Source organism: Dermacentor albipictus, unplaced genomic scaffold (genome assembly GCF_038994185.2).
Source record: "Dermacentor albipictus isolate Rhodes 1998 colony unplaced genomic scaffold, USDA_Dalb.pri_finalv2 scaffold_30, whole genome shotgun sequence".
Classification (NCBI taxonomy): Eukaryota; Metazoa; Arthropoda; class Arachnida; order Ixodida; family Ixodidae; genus Dermacentor; species Dermacentor albipictus.
Window position 1 is genome coordinate 3,186,574 of NW_027225584.1, and position 8,077 is coordinate 3,194,650.

Sequence of the window (8,077 nt, forward strand, 5' to 3'; positions counted from 1 at the left end):
ATTGCCTGTAGTACATATACATAGCCTTTCTTTGAAAAATATGTTTGGTCACTTTTCATTAACTTTACCTAGTCAGGACATGCATTATCACTTAAGCTGCTTGGTCTTCAAATAAAACGAGCATTTTCTGCATAGTAACTTTTACTTACATGAAATATGTGGTGGTGTTGACCTGTAGAAGTGTACAGAATACATAAAATCTTGAAGCACTTAAGCAGAATTTATAAACAATGCTAAATTTAGGTAGACTGACAAACTGGACTGTACAACACAGATAATATAGGGCACTTGCAAGACAGTTTCTTTATGGCCTAGTTCCTAGAAGGTATTTAGAACGAAAACAGTGTCAACTGATTGGAAAAGGAAAGGGGACAGACACAGTGCTCACTTATGACTCAAGGTTTTTTTTTTTGTGTGTGTGTGTGCAGTAATATATACGAGGTGGGTTCAAAAAGAAACCGAACTTTTGAAATAGCATGCCAATCAGCAGAGCGAGCGCGCTGCGGCTACTGAGCGCATGTAATGGCAGGTTTAGACAACAAACTGCCATTTGCCGCGTTTCGCTCTGACCGTAGTTGGCGAGCTACAGCCACTGAAGTGAGCACATGAACAAGCTGCTCTTCGGATTGGTGCCAAAGTGACAATGAAGGAATTGGAAGAACAGCGTGTGTGTGTGAAGTTCTGCTACAAACTTGGGAAAACTTTCACAGAGAGTTTTCAGTTGCTTAGCCAAGCATACGAGGAGGACTGTGCGAGTCGCACGCAGTGCTATGGTTGGTTCAAGTGTTTTGAAGAGGGAAGAATGTTGGTCGGTGACGATCCCAAGCCTGGACAACCTTCCACATCCACAGATGATCACCATATTGAGGGAGTTCGAACTGTGATTCGCGGAAATCGTTGTTTGACCGTTCGAGAAGTCGCTGATGAAGTGGGTATCAGCGTAGGATCATGTCATGAAATTTTGAGTGACAAACTAGGGATGCGTCGTGTCAGTGCAAAATTTGTGCCACGTTTGTTGTCTGGTGCACAGAAGCAGACCCGTGTTGAAATCAGCCAGGAAATGCTTGCCACTGCCACTGACGATGAAAACTTCCTTAAGAACATCATAACAGCCGATGAGACATGGGTTTATGCCTACAATGTTGAAACGAAAGTGCAGTCGTCGCAGTGGGTGGCCAAAGGTTCTCCTCGTCCAAAAAAAGCACGCATGAGTCGGTCAAAAATGAAGGTGATGTTGGTTGTGTTTTTTGACTGCAAAGGCATTGCCCATCAGGAATTTGTGCCACATGGTTAGATGGTAAACAAAGAAGTTTGCCAGGGAACCCTAGCATGTTTGAGAGATTCTGTGTGCAGTAAGAGGCCTGAATTGTGGGAAAATCAGGCTTGAATGTTGCATCATGACAATGCCCTGGCTCACATGTCGCTCCTTGTCCGCAGCTACTTAGCGAAACACCGCACTTCTTTTGTGCCCCACCTACCATATTCTCCGGACCTAGACCCTTTCCAAATCGTAGAGGAGATCCAGGACAATGCGAGAGGAGACCTGCATGCCATTCCAGAAATTTCATTCCAGGAGGCTTTCCAAAAATGGAAGAAAAGATGGGAAGAGTGCATTGCCAGTAGAGGGGACTATTTTGAAGGGGACAGCACTTAAGATGTTGTACCATAAGCAGCAAAGCTGTTATAGCAAAAGTTCGGTTTCTTTTTCAACACACCTCATATGCATGGAAAGGGTGGGGTTCAAGGCAGGTGCAACAAGAACGCCCAATGTGAGGTCGAATGTAGAGTTTAATGTCCAAACCACAGCAGTAAGCTGGTAACCTTTAAATGGTAAGCAGAACAGTAATGCTACGGGAACTGTCAGGCCCTTCATAATTGTAACAACCGTCGGAATGTTGAAGTGTCTTTTCAATGTCCCATTAATTTCCACTATTCTCATTCTAAATGGGCAAATGCACCTACATTCATTTACCATAAGACATATCAAGAGATCAACCCCACTAATGCTAGTTCTTTCTAGGTAGCTGAAGCAAAATAGCATTTCATTCAGTCAGTATTGATGCAAGTTTTCAAACACTCCTATCATGAAATAGCTCAGTTGCTCAGATCTTGAGCAAGGCAGTTATTAGCTGGTATAATGTCAGAATTTGTTTATCATTTACTGGTAGACCTGCTGATGATAATGTAAGCAGAATGCTGCTGAGACCAATGAGAAAGTGTGAAAAAGAAAATAATTATTACATTGTTCCAGCCATCATTCTCTAACGTGTCCACCCTGCCCCATCATAAGCAATCACTTCACATCCCAGCATGCATATCTTGCGCATTTCTTTATTTCACTCTTTCTCTATTGTGTAGGACTGGCCATATTAGCTTAAAGCACTAGAAATCAATAAAATGACATCAGCATTGCCGCTGAGGAAAGACTGAAGTTAAAGAAAACAGAACAAAATCATACAAGGAAAGTAAGGTACAACACAGGTACAACACAAATTGATAAGGAAAAAAAAAATGTTCACAGAAAATCTGTACATGTGTAACAGAACCTTGTGGGTGCATAAAGAAAAAAAGACTAAATGTTAACCTCATCACCCAAAGGGTCCCTGAAACTATTTTATTGGTGTGACCTACACGTACACAGTATCTCTCCTCGAATGGTTGCTCAAAAAAAGCTTCATGTCACCATGCTATATAAAGAGCTGCAAGTGGTTAAAAATTACCCTCCTCTAAAGCCTTTCCTCTCCAATGTCACTTTTATTCTATGTGGCCTTGGCTATGTCCTGCCTCATTGGACACGACATCGTACAGTGACAGTAGTGTTGGCTACTTGCAGTTTACTTGAATCTAGTGTGTTCCCATATGACTTATACCCCTGTCAAGTGGGCAAGTTAAGTGCACTTACGGCGAGTGCACTCGGTTTTTAAGTACACTTTCCCAAATCTTAACGTCACAGCTAAGTGTACTCTCAGGTGAGTGCACTCAAGTCGGAGTACGTTCACGGAATGCACTTTGCTGGCCGAGTGCGTAGCCTCGCCGCCAACGGTTTGAAGAGTGCCTAGCCTTGCCACCAACGCTTTCAACGATGCAAAATGTAATGCATAGAAAAAGGACAGAAAACTTCATTTCAGTTATTGAGCAGCTGTTAACGATATAATTTGTGTTTAGCGAGAAGCGAAACAGCGCAATAAAGAAACGAATTTATCATGTACTCAACCAGCGGCGCCAGAATGATGCGGCACTGTGGCGCCGCCATGCTCATTCAGTTCGTGTTTATCTTGGTTACAGTGGCTGGAATATTCCAGCCACTGTATTTTGGTGTGAAAGCGTGCTGACCACGCCGGTCGTGCTTTCAGTCGTGTGCGTGGCATTTTGCAATGGAGCTAAATATCGAACTCGCCGTCTTTGCTCATATATACTCGCTCATATTCTGTTCTAGCAGGATCATGAGCAGGATCAACTGCCGCACGCCGCCATGTTGTTTTGGCTTGGCTAGGCATTCGTCTTGGCCAGCATTGACTTGCAACACACTTATAATAAAAGGTTCTTCGTTTTTTGTTGAGACAAATAGATTAAGCTTGTTTTTATATATAATCCTACTTAAAACAATCGCTTTTTAGCAGCTTTCACTTGTTAATTTACATCTTTAAAAACGCGCTCTTAGACTGTTGCCATTTTTTTTACTGCGAGTGCACTCTGTTTTCCCGTTAAGAAGCGCGTTCCCTAAAGTGTGACTCAAGGTACCGAAGTGCACTCCCCGGGTAAGTGCACTTAACTTGCCCGCTTGACAGGGGTATTAGAGATGCAGCTTTTTTTTTGTTATTGTGGTGATGATGGCCTCAAAACGAAGTTTACATAGAGCGCTTATGTTTTGTACAGTGTGCAGTCGCGGTAACTTACTCTCTGCACTCACCTGCAGTACAAGAATATAAGTGCGATAGGTACAGTGCAAGTTTCTGCCACCACATGTACCCCTCTGCTGCTTTGCTTTGGTTGCTGTCGTCACTGTGCTATTGTTAAACATTATTGCATTCTTTTTCACTCTTTGCCTGCACATCTACAGCCTGGCACATCTATTGCAAAGCCGTGCTTTTTTGGAGAAACTCTCTAATTCATACCTTCCCTACCACACACGTACAAATGTACTATTGACCCAAAAAGTTAACAAATGAAGGGATCTCACAAAAAGCTGAATATCTCCGCAGCCTCAAAACGAAGCCTGGTATTACCATTTCCAGCCTCTACTAGTATATGCAAACATTGTGATGTACGGTTTTACTGGCTACTTTTAAAGGCTGCTCGGATATTTAGCATTTTCTGAGATCCCATGGTTCGTAAACTTTTTTAGTCGATAGTGTGTGTGTAGATAACAGTGGCAGACAATCTGCTATCTCAGGCTAGTCTACCATTAGACTGAAGAAACATCTACATGTCTTACATTAGTGTGTTTACTTTTACAGGTACATCAATTACTATGCCTTCATATCCTACTAAAAATAAGCTAAATGAGGAGGCTTGCTTTGTGTATTCTTAATGATGTCATGTGGGAAGCCAATCGACTTCATGAAAAAAGATCACTAGTTCGTTCTACTAGAGGTGGCTCAAAACCTGGGGAGTGGTGCCGCTATGACATCTAGCAATGGTGATTTTTAATACCTAATAATTACACAGTTGATACAGAATACCTAAATTTTATTTCATCATTCATCATTAGTACAGAAGGACGTCCCGGAGTTACAAAAACTGTCAGTGGGACCTATTAGTAGTTTAACAATATAGTAATTAATACATTATGGCAACATAGCAGTGATACACATCAGAATACACGAAGTTAATGAAGCGAGTAATCAAATACAAGGAAGGTGCTTACAAATACAAGCAAATGAAATAGATGCTGTGTATGAATAAATAAAAGTGTAGTAATTGGCACGTTATGGAAACATAGGGATGACACATATCAAAGAACACAAGGTTAATGTACGAGATAATCAGAAACAAAAATGTGCTTACAATATGCAAAGTACAAGTGAAATATATACTGTGCGACAAAAAACTTAAAATTTCTAAAAATAAGGAAGGAAAAAATAAAGACAATGGGATATAGAGAATAAAAGCGATACATTTGGCAAATACAGAAGCACTGAAAGTGGTAAAATGAGTTTGTATATAATATGTGTTCGTGGTAATGAGTCTGTAGCCAGTAGTGTCGATAGTAAATATGTCTTCATATCTCTCTTGAATGTTAATGTTGTGCGGCAGGCTTTAATATGGGGTGGTTTAATTTAGTGTTTGATCGCCATAAAAGAGCAGTACACATTGACAATTAGTGTTTATTTGAGGAAGGAAAGAATTGTTAGAGGAATATCTCGTATTGTTAGTGTTGGCAAGAGCAGATATATTAAATGCTGAACCCTTGATGATCACCAGTAAGTATGCTACTGACGGTGCACTTGCACAAAACTCAAAATAATTTCAGAGCCCTGAAAACGAAACTTTTTTTTCCCTACTCGTCAGGTGTTTCACAATCTGCACTGATGGTATTCTTCTCGAGTATGGCTGGAGTACATATTTGTGCTGTGCGAATGTTCAAAATGTCAAATGTAAATCAAATAGCTGTTGACCATTTGACTTGTATTTAATTGGAGAACATGCAATTAGAAGTTATCAAATCTTCCTTTCTGTCAATAATTACACATACTGGAATCTTTAGGGAGAAAGTCAGGTGCTTGTGGTGACCATTCTCAAAGGGAACTGCAGTTCCTGAGCGGACATATACAGCAGGTATTTTTTTGCTTTGCTTAGTAATTTCTAGTCGCGCAGTAAGGATGCCTCGCTTTTAGGCAGCCAACGGATTTTTCTCAATTGAGGCTGTAAAAATTATCATTTGGACAATGTGAACATGTTCCTGATGTCATCTTGGTGCAGCAGATACTATCACCTTTCAGTCACTCTCATTTACAAACTTATCAGTTGACCAGAAACCTGGTTGTGACTGGCATTACACGTGTCAAACAATCTAAAAAACATCTCTTATAAAGCTTTCCGCGGTTTCTCTCCACCTCTTGAGTTTCAAAACCCGCCATAATGCCTTTGGCATTGTGTGCTGCTAATCCCAAGGGCGCGGAATCAAATTCCGACTGCAGCAGCTGCATTTCCACGGGGAAGAAATGCAAGAACACCTGTTTACCATGCATTGAGTGCACATTGAAGAATTCCAGGTGGTCAAAATTAATTCGGAGTCCCCAACTATGGTGTGTCTCATAATCATGTCGTGGTTTTTGCACATAAAACCCCAGACTCACCTCTTGTTCCCTGTAAGTAGCATTGGTTACACGAATTTAAGGCAATACTGCTCCACTCAAGGCCTATATGTAGTAGGGGTTTTCATATCCAGATATTTCTGGATAGAATTAAATATGGATATTTGACGAAACTGACCTATTGAATATTGAATAACAAATATGTTCACATTTCAGAGAAGTGTGCAGTATTCTTGAAAAAAAAAGAAACTTTACATTGCAAGGGTGGACTTTTAACATTGTTGGTACAACATTTTTTTAATGCTTAGCGCAGAAACCATAGACAAGACAGGCGAGAGAAGAGACACACACAAGTGGTACTTTCAACGATTTATTGGAAGTTGGATCACGGGTTTATACATGCAAGCATTTGCTAGCATTCTTGATAAACCTGGCCAGATTGATGTTATATTCCTGTATTGCAGACAGAAAAGCATTTGAGCTTGTTTGACACTCTAAATTAATTGAGAAGCTCTAAATCGCAAATCTTCTGCCATACTTAATTGGCTGAATCTCTGCATACTTAACTAAGCACAAACAATTCGTCAGCATAAGCGATTGCCCTTCCCATGAAGTGCCAGTTACTTCCAGTGTTCCTCAAAGCAGCATGCTTGGCCTCTTGTCATTTTTAATATGTATTAATGATATAGAAGTAGTCAGTCACCCCTTTTAAATAAAGTTGTTTGCTGATGATTGTTTTTTATTTAATGAAATACATTTCTGTGAGCCCTAACTTCTGTTATTTCAATCTCAAAATTGGCCTTCGTCGGATAATTCGAACCTCACTGGTCAGATTCGCCCAAATACAGCCGTGTTATGCGCTGAAGCATATGCAACTTACTGTGGTGAAGCATATTGAGAATGGAAAAGGGCCACTGTCACAGGACATCACACGTGTTCCTTGATTATACAAGCATGCAGTTTCCTGTCACAGTAGGAGAACCTAGCCACCTAATAAGCATAGTGGCAGCCATTCAGAGCTGTTTCTTACGTTTCAGTGGTGATTTGAGTCCTTTTTTCACCTTCCATGCATGTCTCATGTATGAGACTGTTAATGAGGCCTAGTATGTCTTCTTTAAGTAAATGTGCCGTGCACAGAGAAGTGGAAAATAATCATGTGTTTTGGGAAAGCTAGCAAAAAGGAAGGCAGTAAGTTGAAAAAACTGCGTTAAGCCGAGGAGATGTTAAAAGCCAACAAAAGAGTGTGAATATATCAAACTCTGAAGGCCTGCCCATACACCTATTAGGCGTCTTGGTGCTCATACTGTGACTGGAGACTGCACATGTGCATGTATGTAATTTAGGGAACACGTGCTGATTTGCAACAATGGCACCTTTCCCTGCTTGGTATGGTTCTATGCATAACATGGCTGTATTGCAGTGAAGCTAACATTAAGAAAAATAGTAAACTGGGCGAGTTCGTAGCTGTTGATGGTTGCAGGTGTAGCGCTAAACTGAAACGCGGCCAAAGTTAATTTTGAAGGCAAATACTGCAAAGTGAAGCAATGGCATGTTTCAATGTTTTTTTATGCCTTTTGTTTAATTCGACCAGTCTCAATGGTCCCGTCAGGATCGAATTAACGGGCATGCCTCATAATCAGAACTGGTTTTGGCAAGTAAAACCCCAGAAAGATGATCAAATTAATGGAAGTCGACTGTATATTGGCCTCGAGCTCCACCACTGGAAAACCTGGCGCCACCGTCGGCGTGACGTGCTAGGAGGGATCACGTGGACATAGCGGCCGCGTCGGCTGCTTCGGGCGCGCCGAAGCGAGCTGAAA